Source organism: Acartia tonsa, chromosome 3, assembly GCF_053477335.1.
Source record: "Acartia tonsa isolate MP-2025a chromosome 3, ASM5347733v1, whole genome shotgun sequence".
NCBI lineage: Eukaryota > Metazoa > Arthropoda > Copepoda > Calanoida > Acartiidae > Acartia > Acartia tonsa.
The window spans coordinates 34,214,769-34,231,106 of record NC_137262.1 but is presented as its reverse complement, the minus strand read 5'-3'; the positions used below and the strand labels follow the sequence as shown (position 1 = coordinate 34,231,106).

Sequence of the window (16,338 nt, the reverse complement as noted above, 5' to 3'; positions counted from 1 at the left end):
AGGTTAAATTTTGGCTCTGATATTGGAAAACCGGGAATTTTAAAAGATTTTTGACGTTTTAGACATCTCGAAATCTGTCAAGTTTGACTTTGACTACAGACAAGCCATATAGGATAGAAAGCTCTAATATTTTTTATAGTCTAAAAGATAAGGGGGGGGGGGGGGAAGTTTGTACACTTATAGGAAATGAAATTCAGTACCAAAGTTTGGGAGAGTCGTATGGGCTTGTTTTTAAAGTTATCAACCTAATTCTTTTTGTAGGCTCTCTTATATGACTTGATATACACGGAAAACTTTGAAAATTGAATTTCGGTACTTTCCTTCTAGGGGCTTGTGGAGCAAAAGACCCCCCAAAACACTAAAAATATGAGTTCTGACCTTATTTTTAAAGATATCGACCTGATTTTTTCTTTATAATACTTTTTTAACATACCCGAATCAACGAACCATTACAGATTTCATTTTGGGACTTTCCTTCTAGGGGCTTGTCGAGCAAGAGACCCCCAAAACACAAAAATATGAGTACTGGGCTTATTTTTGAAGATATCGACCTGATTTTTTTTTATAATACTTTTTTAACTTAACCGAATTAACGAACCATTACAGATTTCATTTTGGGACTTTCCTCTTAGGGGCTTTTGGAGCAAGAGACCCCCAAAACACAAAAATATGAGTACTGGGCTTATTTTTGAAGATATCAACCTCCTTTTTTATATAAAAATAATATTTAAACATGACCGAATCTACGAACCATTACAGATTTCATTTTGGGACTTTCCTTCTAGGGGCTTGTGGAGCAAGAGACCCCCAAAAATCATAAAAATATGAGTTGTGGGCTTCTCTTTTAAGATATCAACCTTATTTTTTTATATAATAAAAAAATACTATTTTAACATAACCGAATCTACGAACCATTACAGATTTCATTTTGGGACTTTCCTTCTAGGGGCTTGTGGAGCAAAAGACCCCAAAAACACTAAAAATATGAGTTCTGAGCTTATTTTTAAAGATATCAACCTGATTTTTTATATAAAAATACTATTTTAACATAACCGAATCTACGAACCATTACAGATTTCATTTTGGGACTTTCCTTCTAGGGGCTTGTGGAGCAAGAGACCCCAAAAACACTAAAAATATGAGTTCTGACCTTATTTTTAAATATATCAACCTGATTTTTTTAGGAACACTTTTTTTTAACATAACCGAACTAAGAAACCATTACAGATTTCATTTTGAGACTTTCCTTCTAGAAGCTAGTGGGGCAAAAGACCCCCAAAAAATATTTTTAGCTTCTGTACAGTCTAGAGTCACCAACCATTTTATCTGCACACGGGAACATAGCTGGTGTTAAATGGCCGATAAGAATGTCAATCTTACCGTCGACCATAGAAAAATTATCAGGCTTCATGTTGAAAATGTCGGCGGCGGCTGTAGGATCAATAGAACGCAACCCTTCTTCAGTACCAATGCTGGGCACTACCGCCGCCTCCAGAATATGTGAATTTTGGTTGCGGTCAACCAAACAAATCTTGACTGTAGGACATGCTTGGCTCTTTCCATCTGCCAGAGAAATAGTAGCTGTGCGACCAGTTGATGGCAACTCTAACTTCTTGGCAATACTTCTAGAAATCAACGTCAAATTTGCTCCAGAGTCCCACATGGCATTGACGGTGACTTGACGTTTGTCAGCCGCCAATGCCGGGACCTGCTGCAACATCAGCATAAAATTGTTCTTGCTAAACAATTGTGATTCATACACTGCCGCAACTTGTCCACCAGCAACAGATTCGTGTAACAATGAATTATGAGGCTGGTTGCAACTGTCTATGGTACAGCTGCCAAGCTTATCGGCTCTGGGACAATCGGCCACCCGATGCCCTTTTTGTAAGCAGAGCAAACAGGCGCCTATCTTCTTGATGAAGACTTTGCGTTCAGGAACAGACATATCCCTAAACTTGGAGCACTTAAACAACAGGTGATCAGAGTTACAACCTTCCGACGGGCAAGGCTGTTTCTTCTTGGTCTTAGCTGGAGACCCAGGTTTACCAACGGCTGTAGCTGCGGCCGCAGGATTACCTTTCTTCTTGGAGGGGGTGTCTACATCGATTGAACACCTCATCAAAATGGCGCCACGCTGTTCCTCTATAATCTTCAACAGCTTAGGAATATTTGGGGTATCCATCGAGCCCAACGCCAGGTTGAGCTTGTCCTGAAAATCACGTGGCAACTTCTTGGATAACATCTCCAGAAGGATCACAGTCAACCACTGGCTTGTGGTGACTTCCTCATCATCATCATCTTTAGTCAGCTGCTCGAGCTGGCTAACTGCACCACCAAACTCTGCTAAGACTGTCACAATCTGGTTGGAGTCCGACGGTTTAGGCTTCTTCTCCCATTGGTTGAAAAGGCAGAGCATCTGACGTGTTTTGGACTTAAAACGTGCATCGAGGTAAGCCCATTGAGATTCATGCGATTGAATCTGAATTAACTGAAGTCTCAACTCTTTATTTTTGCAAACCTTTTCACTGCTCAACAATAACTGTAAATATGACGGGTCCTGTCCTACGGTAAGCTTTTTAAAATTGTCCTTGAAACTTACGTAGGCTGACTCTGAGCCGTCAAAGCTTGGAAGAAGGCGTTCGTCGACACGATTCATATATCCTGGCGTGAATATAGAACCGGTGCCGAACTGTGGTGTGCCAAATGGCGACACAAATGGCGATGCTGTCGAAGCACCCGCCGTCGTTGTAGGCGGCTTCACAGGTTCAAGCTTAACCTCAGCCAGCCGTTTCATCAAAGCAGACAAAGTGTTTATAATTGGTTCTGGTAAGGGAAAGTATGACCCTTTAATAACTTTCACAATTTTTAAGCATCGATCATATAGTTCAGCCTTATGTTCAGGCAAATTATCACCAACTAAATCAACAACACTTTGAATGTCACTAAGCTCCTCCATAGCATCTAGAGCATCTTTCAGAGCGTTATAATCCTTTTGCACAGTAATTATATTAGAATAAATGTCACTAAACTCCTCAAGCTCTTGGATTCTCACACCAAGCTTGCTAAAACCGACCATGATGCTATCGAATGTCTCGAACTTGTCATGGACAAGGATTGACTCCTTAGTGAAATGTCTAACATCAAGCTCTGAAGATTCACTGACCAACTTCATCACTTTATTTAGTTCACTGGTTAGGGCCTCGACGGCTGGGCGCAGCCGCAATCCCAGTTGAGCGCCTTTATTCTTTTTAGGACCCATGATTGTCACAAAAATTAACTGTACTGATTACGATTATAATAATGCGTGGTAAGGTATCACAACCAACACATTCACAAAACTTCACAGATATTTTCTTAGCCGCATCTGTTCTGTCTTGTTTTCATTGTTTCGGAACGCATGCCTTGCCGTTCTCGAAATCTTATCTCCAAGCCCTCCGAATGACCAACATAGCGAAGTTTACAAATGTGTATTTATTACCATGAAAACAGTGAGTCTAAAACAAAAATATAAAAATTAATTACATAATATTAATGGTTTATTATTTTTGTAAGATCGAGGTTGCGTGATTTCAATTTAATTAAAAATATAAAATTTCTAAAAAACTTTAAATTGGCACGAAACATATCAAATAGCATCAGAAATTGATAATTTTAGATTCAAATGATCAATAAAATTAAGGAAAATATTCGTATGTCAAAAGTTAGCAGTTAAATGGTCAATTTGTTGAAAAATTAATGTTTTAAATTTCTTCGTAAAAATATACCATACTACACTTATTATTAAGAATTAAAGATAAATTCTTACCACATATGATGTCAAACTAAGCAGGAAGGCTTATTTGAGATCTTCCACGGATTAGAGCGCATGTATATTCAACCAATACATTATTTTTATTCACGTAGCTCTTCACATGGGAATCATCAAAGGAAAAATGCGCAGCTCCTTGTTTGTTTACAAGCGACGCGCGGAGATAGTTAGGAATGCCGCGTAACACACTCATTCTCTGGTGTAAGGAAAAGGGAATTAATGGGTTCGAACTTGCCAGGGAATACAAGAAAAATCATTCCAACACAAGTGCAATAAACAGCCCTATGTTCCCTCCCTCCCCGATGAAGACTACATTTAACATCTCTAGCTTGACAAAACATTCAAAAGACTCAAGCCTGTAACCCCCAACAACAAGCAATCATACAAACATCAAAGACAATGAATATCAATATACCTCTTATTATGTCTAATATTTGAAGTTAATTCAGTTCACAACATATTTTTTTATGTTTATGACTGTCCAAAAATATCAAGAGTAGGACGACATTAAATGCACAATACAAACTCTAGTTAGAAAGAAAACATAATGTTATAAGGAAACAATGATCAAAATCCATAAGAAGCATATATATATATATATATATATATATATACATATAAACAGTAAACACACATAATTAAAATATTAAGAACAGCCAAACAGACTGACTGACAAATTGATTTTTAAAGTAGATGCTATTTTGTCAAGGTTTTAATCATGCCCGACAGACCAATTGTGTTACAGATTAGGTGAAGCTAACGAATTCAAAATATAAGTATGCAAGAAGTTTAAGCTTTATTTCTTAAATATCAGCCAAGAAAATTGCAATTCAATTTGTTATTCTAAAGTTCCCTGTAGTATTAAAAACAAAACAGACCAAGTTACAATAACATTCATTTGCTACTTAAAATAAATGATGTTTTGAAAATCATTACATGAAAAAGGTGATAATTATTGGACTTTTTATTGGATTTCTACTCTATATAATTGAGGAAATTTTTGTTTGCCATAGAAAAGTTTAGAGTTATAATTACATTGAATATAAACAATAATACAAATTATAAGTCTGTAAGCCAGCAATCAACTTTTACTAAGGGGGGGGTTTTTAATGCAACCATCTCGTAATCAATGTATAAATGGCACTTAGAATTCGAATTTCGATCTCAAATTTTGCATGAGTAATCCTTGGTAGGTCTATTTTCCCTAAATCGAACAAAAAGTTGGAAAAGTAACGGCTGGCAGCTGGCGGCTCAGCCGTTTAGCCGTTTTTTGCCTAATTTCAGGGCAAATTCATCATTAATTACGTAGGAATCAACTTTTAAAAACATATTTTTGGTTTAATTCATGTTAAATGATAGCAATAACCATTTTTAAAATTTCTTGTACCAGCTGCTAAACGGCTAGAACCGGCTGAAAACGGCTGGGAGCTGCCAAGAGTATGAATAGTTGATAGGGCATGTGACATGTCTAGGGGTAGGTTTTTATGGTTGCTGAGCTCAAAAATACTACCAAAAATAGTGGCAGCATAATCATATGGCAGCTGGGTAATGGCCGCTGCTGAGCTGGGAGCTACCAAGAGTTGAATGTGTAGATAGGGCTTGTGACATGTCTAGGGGTACGTTTTTATGGTTGCTGAGCTCAAAAAAGCTACCAAAAATAGTGGCAGCCCATCAATATGGCAGCTGAGTAACAGCTGCAGCTCAGCTGGTAGCGGCCAAGAGTAGAATGGGTAGATAGGGCTTGTGACATGTCTAGGGGTAGGTTTTTATGGGTGCTGAGCTCAAAAATGCTATCAAAAATAGTGGCAGCACATCCATATGGCAGCTGGGTAACGGCCGCTGCTCAGCTGGGAGCAGCCAAGAGTAGAATGAGTAGATAGGGCTTTTGACGTGTCTAGGGGTAGGTTTTTAGGGGTGTTCAGCTCATAAATACTAATAAAAATAGTGGCGGCCCATCCACATGGCAGCTGGGTAAAAGCTACAGCTCAGCTGGGAGCGGCCAAGAGTAGAATGAGTACATAGCACCTGTGAGGTGTCTAGGGATAGGTTTTATTGGGTGCTGAGCTCAAAAATACTACCAAAATTAGTGGCCGCCTATCAATATGGCAGCTGGGTAACAGCTGCAGCTTAGCTGGTTGCTGCCAAGAGTAGAATGGGTAGATAGGGCTTGTGACATGTCTAGGGGTAGGTTTTTATTGGCCGCTCCAAGGTGAGCTGCGGCCGTTACCCAGCTGGCATATGGATGGGCGGCCACTATTTTTGGTAGTAGTATTGAGCTCAGCACCCATAAAAACCTACCCCTTGACACGTCACAAGCCCTATCTACTCATTCTAATCTTGTCCGCTCCCAGCTGAGCTGCAGCTATTACCCAGCTGCCATATGGATGGGCTGCCACTACTTTTGGTAGCATTTTTGAGTTTAGCACCCCTAAAAACCTACCCCTAGACATGTCACAAGCCCTATGTACTTATTCTACTCTTGGCCGCTCCAAGGTGAGCTGCAGCTGTTACCCAGCTGCCATATGGATGGGCGGCCACTATTTTTGGTAGTATTTTTGAGCTTAGCACCCCTAAAAACCTACCCCTAGACATTTTACAAGCCCTATCTGACTACACATTCAACTCTTGGCAGCTCCCAGCTCAGCAGCGGCCGTTACCCAGCTGCCATATGATTGAGCTGCCACTATTTTTGGTAGTATTTTTGAGCTCAGCACCCATAAAAACCAGCCATTAGACACGTTACAAGCCCTATCTACACATTCAACTCTTGGCAGCTCCCAGCTCAGCAGCGGCCGTTACCCAGCTGCCATATGGATGGGCTGCCACTATTCTTGGTAGCATTTTTGAGCTCAGCAACCATAAAAACCTACCCCTAGACATGTCACATGCCCTATCAACTCTTCATACTCTTAGTAGTATTGAGCTCAGCACCCATAAAAACCTACCCCTTGACACGTCACAAGCCCTATCTACTCATTCTAATCTTGTCCGCTCCCAGCTGAGCTGCAGCTGTTACCCAGCTGCCATATGGATGGGCTGCCACTACTTTTGGTAGCATTTTTGAGTTTAGCACCCCTAAAAACCTACCCCTAGACATGTCACAAGCCCTATGTACTTATTCTACTCTTAGCACCCATAAAAACCAGCCATTAGACACGTTACAAGCCCTATCTACACATTCAACTCTTGGCAGCTCCCAGCTCAGCAGCGGCCGTTACCCAGCTGCCATATGGATGGGCTGCCACTATTCTTGGTAGTATTTTTGAGCTCAGCAACCATAAAAACCTACCCCTAGACATGTCACATGCCCTATCAACTCTTCATACTCTTGGCAGCTCCCAGCCGTTTTCAGCCGGTTCTAGCCGTTTAGCAGCTGGTACAAGAAATTTTAAAAATGGTTATTGCTATCATTTAACATGAATTAAACCAAAAATATGTTTTAAAAAGTTGAATCCTACGTAATTAATGATGAATTTGCCCTGAAATTAGGCAAAAAACGGCTGAGCCGCCAGCTGCCAGCCGTTACTTTTCCAACTTTTTGTTCGATTTAGGGAAAATAGACCTACCAAGGATTACTCATGCAAAATTTGAGGTCGAAATTCGAATTCTAAGTGCCATTTATACATTGATTACGAGATGGTTGCATTAAAACCCCCCCCCCCTTCATAAAACTACCATTGCATTCAGAAAAGGAACAAGGATGACAACATCGATATGGATAAATATCTGGAAAAATAAACTATAGAGCAGTTTCATAAAAAACATTAATCTAAAAAAATCACGAAGATTTATAACGTGAAAATCTAGGAATCGAGCCAGCACCTCAACTTTGTGGGGATATGTAAATTGTAAACTTATTTAATCCCTAAAAATAATAGCTGTGTCTCTCAAATAGGAGTAAATTTCGAATTTTAGATCTGAGTAGTTCAGCTACTAAAAATCATTTAATCCAAATTAAATTTTTTTCTAATATATTTTCTTTGAGCACAACACTTTTTAAAAGGATTTGAGGACTCCATTTTTTATTAAATGCACCTCTAAATGACTTGTTTGCAACTTTTTTAACATAGATTCTTTGTCATTATTAGTAGCGAAGCTACTCTATAATTTGAAATGTCCGACTGTCCGTCTTAGTTTGGAGGAAACGTAAATTTCTCGGCTCATATAAAAGATAAAAGGCTGAAATTTTTTGACAACATTCCTATTATTAAGGAGCAAAATTAACTATAAAACATCAATGGCGGTCGGACCGCTTATTAGCAGGTTTTAGGCTATTTTTGTATTTTTTCACATTTTTCTCCATATCTTTTTTTAGTTAAAGATATCAAAATTGAATTTCCTGTCGATTTAAGAAAACAACTATGACGGTCAGACTGTCTTTAAGCAGGTTTTAGGCTATTTTTGTATTTTTCACATTTTCTTCCATACCTGTGGTGTTTATGGTCCGATTTTCAAAATTTTTTCAGTTAAAGATATCAAAATTGAATTTCCTGTCGATTTAAGAAAACAACTATGACGGTCAGAATGTCTTTAAGCAGGTTTTAGGCTATTTTTGATTTTTTCACATTTTATTCCATACCTTTGGTGTTTATGGTCCGATTTCCAAAATTTTTTCAGTTCAAGATATCAAAATTAAATTTTCTATCGTTTAAAGAAAACAACTATGACGGCCAGAATTGCCTTTTTTCAGGTTTTTGGCTATTTTTATATTTTTTTTACATTTTTCCTCATATCTTTGGTGTTTACCTATGGTCCGTTTTTTTAAATTTTTGTAGTTAAACATATCAAAATCAAATTTCCCGTTGTTTTGAGCATCCACTATGTAATTTACTTTAACCATCAGTCAGTTTATCATAGTACTGAAATATAAATATTAAGAAATTAAAAACAAATGTTGAAAAGGTTTCATGATTTTTTCCTAATATACATGCTTTTGACAACTAATATCTAAATTCTTATTTAATTGTTTGTGCTTCGCTACTTATGGATGTTGTCATCCTTGTTTATATATATGCAGCATAAGTATAAATATATAATTGAATATAAATATCTAAATATAATGTATGTTATTAAATCACAGTAAGTACAAATACTTATATCATTCAAGTTGTTTCATTGTATTTCTTTTTAGGCATTTTTGTCATTTAAGTTTAACTAGAAATTTGAAAGTAAAATTAAATTAACAATGCTATTAAATTGCTTTAAAGTATCATTAATAACACAGCAGGATAAGTAAATAATAAATTATGTTTATAAATATCTACATACATCATAACATTAATTTCTTGGATATTTTGTTTGGAAATATATGATTTTAGTAACCAAGCACAATTAATAGGACTAATTACCAAAATAATGTGTTTTTAAATATTTTTTTTGTTAATAGTACATTTTACGTATTAATTCCTTTATACATAATTACACAACAATTTGATAACTTTAAAACATAATTTATCATAAGCTTGTTATATCAATGAAATATCAATATTTGTGTTTAATTTTTTTGCAGTATTCCTCCTAGCATGTAGAAGTACATAGAAAATGTGAAATTTCAAGTTAATGAAAATTTTATATGTAAAAAAAATTCCTAATTTATGGATGTCATTTTCCTAAGAGGGAGGAAATACAAGTAAAGAAAAATTCGCACTTTTTAGGGTATAACAACCTCCTCTATTATTGAATTACTTACTATTTTAGATGAAGTTTCCCCCCCCCATAAAAAAGCCTCAAAGTTTTAGTCTTAATTCATACTATTTACAGAAAAATGTTGAATTATATCTTAAGCACAGTTTTTATGATAATATCAATTCATCCCGTTTTGAATAAAAACACCATGAGCATTCTTTCTGATGAAAAGTTGACAGAAAAGTTAGCAGAGCAATATGGAGAAAAATCAGTGTTTATTAGAGGAGCATCCATTACGTAAGTAATTAGGATTTTGAACTACAACTTATTTTAGATCTTATGAAATAATAGTCTAGTAGTATTTCATTCTAATGTTTGTTTTCAGAGTTGGATTAAGAAACATATCAATATATTCTAGGGTAGTTATTTTTTTTTAAAAAAAAGGTAATTTTAAATTCATTTTTTATCCATTATTTTGTTTATTATTTTATATAGATGATTGGGAAATCTGAAAACTGTTTTGAATCTTTTGAGGGACCTGTTATAGATATTCTTAGAGAAATTCAAAAGGTATGAAAAAAAACATAGGAGGGAGAAAGAGTTGTAAATTTTTCAACAAACTCTAAGGAACTTAGGGAAAAAAATGAAGCAGATCATTTTGTATATAATTAAAGCAACTGCCAATGTGATATAACTCTTTCTTATGCTAAGTTATTTTGAGTTGATTTGAAACATGGCACTTTTATCCTACCTATTATTTAAATTTTTATTTCAGATAATTTCTTAATTACAAAAATATGATTTTTAAATAGATATTAGATTTGAAATTGAAATGTAAGCTGGCAACTAACAACCAGTATGGGACAAAGTTTAATGGTTCCTGGACAGGATTGCTGGGTGACCTAGCAAGGTAAATCAATAATTTTTTTATTGAGCAACATATAGGTCACTTTTTGTTGAATCTTACAATTTTCAAGATTTAGTCAATAAAGTCATCATATATCTTCATAAAAAAATTGTAAGCAAGGATTTATCATTATTGATAATTATAAATTACTATGAAAAAGGGTTTGTTAACTATAAAACAAAAAATTGGCTGATAAACCAATCATAATTTTTAGGAATGAAGTTGATATTGCCATGACACCATTTTCGTTAACAGCAGACAGGGCAAATGACTTTACCTTTCTGAGATCTATAGGTATAGTTTAGTATTTCATATTTAAATCTTATATTATTGATAAATAAATACTTGATGTATCTTGAATTAACACTTTTTAAAGCCAAAACTGGAATGTATATCATTTCTAAGAGGGAAAAAACCTCAATGGCTCCTTTCAGCATCAAGATTCTTACTGGAGAGACAGGTAAACAAATAAAGATCAAGGTGTTTCAATAAAAAATAACTTAAAGTATTTTATATGTTGCTATGTTTAGAATATGATGTTTGGATTACCCTGACAATTACTTCAGCTATTTCAGGTTTTAAAAAACTAGCACTTTCATCAAAGATCTTCAATTTAGCCACTTTTCTCTTCTTTTAGTAGTCAATAATAATTCTAAATTATAGTGATGATATATTTACTTGTTTGGAACAGAAGACACAACCTAAAAATAGTGACAGGTATTCTTGTCATACTTTAAAAATCCTTTGATATAAAGTAATAAGGTTTATTGTCTATAGCAAAGGATCTCATTAACTGCTGAACTAATATGGTTCTCCTTTACAATATAGAATTTCTTAGGTCCTGTGAATGTCTATAGCTAAATAAGAGGAAAGAGAAATCACCAACAGAAAAAATGACCCCCCCCCCCCATCAAATTTTATAAAACTTTTTATTAAACAAGCTTAAACTTTCCCCTCATACATCAAGTCCCCTAGAGGCCTCTAGGGGCATAGCCGCTAGTATAGGATATATTAACAACTAAAATATACATCTATATGTATATTTTCGCCCTAATAATTGTTGTAAAATCCTATTATTCTAGGGAACAGTTTATGGTTATTCTATAATTTTTGGATGTGCACTGCTTGGCAACTACCTGTACTTCCTACAGCTACAAAAACTTCAGCAAGAGTAATTTTTAAATAGTTACCAATCGCATGTACCACAACGAATAAGATATTTTTTACTTTTAATAGTTATTTCTCGCATCGTATTATAAACAACTTTTTGCGTTTATAAAATGCACAATTATAAGACTAAATCCAGTTTTTTGCCCTGAGATGCCAAAGGCACAGCCTAAAAAAACTGGTTTTAATGTTATGATTGTATATTTTTATATTTGTAGAAAACTGTATGTAATACAATGCTAGACATAGTTTATTTTGTATGAATGAGAACCAGTTCTAATCCACCAGATATTAATCGTTTCGAATGAATATGAGAAAAGCATTTCTGCACTTACATTTATAGACCATGAGCTTTTCATCTTTTACATCTTCTTTTATTAAAGATATTAGTGTTGGGATGTTTGTTTACTGGAATGATTGTATTTAACTTTTATACAGCTCTTCTTACATCCAATTCAGGTGAAATTTTAATTATTATTTGATTCCTTTTTGAAAAAAAAAACTTAAAATTTTGTTCAGTTAATACAAATACAGCAAGCAAAGTAGAGAAATTTAAAGATATTACAAATAAAGGAATGAAGGTAGTATAAATAAGCATGGATGAAGGGAGTGGACAATGGATCGAATATTTAATATTTTAGGGTCTCAAGCCTTGGGTACTAGCTTAAAGTGTTTGTGAAGTATTTAGACTGAATTTGGGTACTAGCACACAATTGCCGCGCAATTTGTTATGAATCTAGAATACAAAAATAAAAAGCAGACAATTAACACAATTTCTAGCAGACAAACAGTATAAAACTATTTCGGCTGGTTCTAACAAATATTTTTGCCCAAGAAAATGTCATTTTATGTATAGAAACATTACTGTGATATTTGTGTAATAAACAATCTAAGAACCCTTTGTGTAAACTTGAATTATGGTGGAATATAATAATATAGGAGATGGGATGAAGATGTTCTAAGAATGAAAAATCATTCAAATGATGAATTTTTCCAAGTTAAAAGATTATTGGATAGGTCTCCAGGTTCAGGAGCTGCAGACCTCCAGGTAAAAGAGCTGCAGACCTCCAGTCTCTGAACAGGTAAAAACAAAATATTTTTTTTAAGAGTTAGAGGTCAACTTTTTAACAAAATATGCATCTTTTTTCTTCAAATATGTAAATAACATTTGAAAATTTTGCATATTTTATTGTATAAAATCACCTCTAACTTTTCAACAACAAAAAATTATTTTGATTTTTGCCTGTCCAAAGACCACCTGGAGGCCTGCAGCTCCTGAACCTGGAGGCCTATCCAAAAAATCGTAAAACTTGGGACAATTGATTATATAAGAATGATTTTATCCCAAATAACCTATCCTCTCAGTCCAAAGATAAAGCCTATACTCACTGTTAACACAAATGTGTCAAAACTTTCCCCCCTCTAAATTACAAAATGTTTACCACATTGTGATGTTCTGGTAATCTAATTCATTAGTAGATGTTTTTTTTCTTAGAACTATTTATCATTTTGAGTTATCTAATTTGGATATACATAGACACTTTAGAATTTTCTTCAAATTTTCAGGATAAATCTGGTTTTCTTGGCCTTTCAGCAAAAACTCTTAAATTGAATTAATTGCCCATTGTCCTCTCCCTTCCTCCCTGATAAATAAGAATCTGTGCTTTTTAATGAATTCTTTAATATTTTCCTTCATACAATGATTGGTTTTCTTAGAGACATTTTTTAAATTCTGTCTTTGGTGATGACAATAAATCAAATACACAGATTTTTTACTAGATTTGCATCTTGAGTCATCTCTGATAATTTTCTACTTCATTTTAAGGTTCTAGTTCCAGCAAACACAGCAGAGGCGCAGTATTTCCAAAGTGTAATATTTAATACAATCTACATTTATTACAAAGTAGAATGGCGTATGTCTATCAGTCTGTATAAAACAATAAGTCTATCTAACCACCTAACTGATTGGGCACTGTTTTTCATACAGATCATATAGTTTTAAGCTATTTCTGAGGAGTTGGAACATCCATCTCTCTCCAAAGAAAAATGTAAAGTGACTTTTTTCATATGTAAACTTTGAGAATGTTTTTTTTTGTGTGACAAACATTCAGTATGAAAATTTATCCCCATTCGATCTTGAGGAGGAGCTCCTGTTAGCTAGGTGTAAACCACTGGTATATCTAGGAAGTATTAATGAATATTTGAAAGACTAGTAAACTTTTTTATACTAATTAGAAACCTACCATAAAATCCAGCATAGAAAATAAACCTTCAGAGGAGCTCATGAATATTGTCAGGCATTATTACTTTTAGAAATATTATTACTTAATATTGATGAATATTTTATTTTTATTTTGAAACTATAATACATCTTTCCAAAACCATAAATATTTGTTAATGCATAGAAATGATCAAAGTGGATCTACCTGCTCAACATCTAATATTAATTTATTTATAAATAATTACTTGATAAAACAGCAGGTAAAGCTTTAAAAATTAGGCTAAAAGCCATCTGGAAATAAAAAAGGGGTCATTTTTCCGCGTATTTTCCATAAAATTGCGTGTTACCATTTAGTCAAATGCGCTTATTAAATCAAACTGTTCTTAATTTTGACCAAATGAATATTATATAAAATCATCATAATTAAGAATATTTTGACTTAATAAGCGCATTTGACTAAACGATTACACAAAAATTTACGGAAAAAAATGTCCCCCTTTCTTAATTGCAAGTAGCTGTAGTTTTAAAAAAGCTGTTTTTATTCACCTTGACTTTCTTATCCAATATTTTTGTATTACTATTGAATAATGAAGTGACAATTGGGAGAACATGAATTTGATTTAGGGAAATTGTGATCTGGGAGTATCAGATTTGCCTCTTCCTGAATTTTCACCAAAAGTCTACTTTTTAATTGGGTAAAATCTTACTATTATTCTAATTCTAGCAATATATTTGATACGCAATTTTATGATTCATATAAATCTATCGCAAAAGGATTCTTAATATGGACATACTTAACATTTTAAGACTTGATTATAGAGTTGCTTGGCTAGCTTATAGCAGTATTTCTAATGGTCCTAGGAATAGAATGATTACATAAAACATTGATTTCTATTAAGCAAAAAATCACTCTGTTAAAATTGGACAATCTGATATTTTGGTAATAATATTAATAATGTTTTCCATATTGTACCTCCTGACGGTTACAAAATAATCATGTTTGAAATCTACAGGACAATTCTAACCTGCCTATTTGTAAAATAATTTTGCATTATGGAACAATCTATCAGTGATATAGAAAAAAAGTTTTCACTAAAAAGTAATGATATCATTTTTGCAGGAAAAATGTAGATCCATCACCTCTGAATAATATTCTCTTTCCAATGGAAGAACATGGAATTCTTTATCATACTTTTATGTCAAAAACTTCAAGGTTGATATATTTAGAATTACTCAAATGATAGTAAAGCTATTTTTAATTATAGTATTATATTTAATATTTTAAATTTTAGTTTAAAGAAGCTAATATCAACATATTGTGAATCTCCAGCAGTAAGTAATATATAAATGGTTAAAGGCAAAGCTTTTCTATAAAAAGGGTCAGTACCTCTAAGAATCCGTAAAAGATAGCCCCTATCCTTAATTTAGGCATGTTAGAATTGTCCCAGCAATTTCAAACTTTGCATGATGATTCCTGTAACAGTCTGTACTTCTATTTTAAACATGCCAATTTATTGTATGACAAAAGTATCATCTTATTTTTGAAATACCTGTTCCTAGAACAACCAGATACAATATTATAAGCGACGCATCTCTATAATCAATCCATGAAAACGTAAGTATAAATTAAAATGGCTTATAAAGTTCTGACACTCTACAAGTATTAATGTTCGTTTGTCCTAATGTCAGATTTTATAGCTTTGCTTTTATAGATGTTGTCATCCTTATTTCTACTTAATTTTTAGGCATATTCTGAGCAAAAATTGGTAAACCTCCAAATGGTATTCTATATTGTGGTGGCAGGAGTTATATTATCTCTGATACTTTTAGCTTGTGAATTCTGGTTTCATAAATGGAACCAAGAATAATTTTTGTATTGTATTAGAGAAATAAAAGAAGTTTTTTATATCATTTGTGCATTTTAATTTTCTGAAAAATTAAATATTACTCAATATAAAAAGAATTCAATGATTAATGACATAAATTACAATAAGTTGAACTTGAAAACTATTATCCTACATGCGGTAATAAACAAAGGCTTTGTTAAAGCCAAAGTAAAATAATGTATTAACAATTCTAACAAACTTTAAAAAGTGAAATATATAAGCGGACGACATTTAATTTGTAATTTTATTAGAAATATGCCATTCGATATCATCATATTTTGGGAGATTTTTAAAAAGAATTGTAAAGCCAGAAAAAAAGGAATAAAAAACTAACTTACTACAAATTATTTTACATCAAACTTATTCTTAGTTACCTAAAAAAAAGACGTAGTATAAACTAGGTATAGAAATTTTAGGTCGAACTAAGGTTTCATAAGGTCAACTGTTTTTATTAAGGATTTTTTAAGGTTGTACTTGTTAAGGCTGGCATGAGGAAAATATTGGTCGAAATTTCAAAGTTTTTTATGAACAGGGCTTCTAAATTCAAATATCTGTAAAAAAAAAACTACAAGGATCTGTTTTTAAAGAGAAGTTATTATCTCAATAATATAGGTATAGATGTATAACCCAGACAAATATCTAAACCAAGTGGTGGTGACTTTTTACGTTTACTAGCAAATTGCTTTTTACTCTTTTGTAGTAACTTGGGTGTGTTCATATT

General features: G+C 33.6%; 1 protein-coding gene and 3 long non-coding RNA genes across 5 annotated transcripts in view; 3 read left to right on the top strand and 1 right to left on the bottom strand.

Annotated features, from left to right (window-relative positions):
- LOC145313961 (F-box only protein 30-like) overlaps positions 1 to 16,338 on the bottom strand; it is a 116,206-nt gene that overhangs the window by 53,536 nt on the left and 46,332 nt on the right. The gene's annotated exons all lie outside the window — the stretch shown is intronic.
- Positions 9,576 to 10,010, top strand: LOC145315224 (uncharacterized). The gene is made up of 3 exons (XR_013877987.1): positions 9,576 to 9,733; positions 9,822 to 9,855; positions 9,932 to 10,010. It is a non-coding gene; the product is annotated as an uncharacterized LOC145315224 (long non-coding RNA).
- LOC145315223 (uncharacterized) lies at positions 10,241 to 10,909 on the top strand. The gene is made up of 3 exons (XR_013877986.1): positions 10,241 to 10,346; positions 10,558 to 10,637; positions 10,720 to 10,909. It is a non-coding gene; the product is annotated as an uncharacterized LOC145315223 (long non-coding RNA).
- On the top strand, positions 14,320 to 15,546 carry LOC145315222 (uncharacterized). The gene is made up of 4 exons (XR_013877985.1): positions 14,320 to 14,426; positions 14,852 to 14,944; positions 15,024 to 15,063; positions 15,477 to 15,546. It is a non-coding gene; the product is annotated as an uncharacterized LOC145315222 (long non-coding RNA).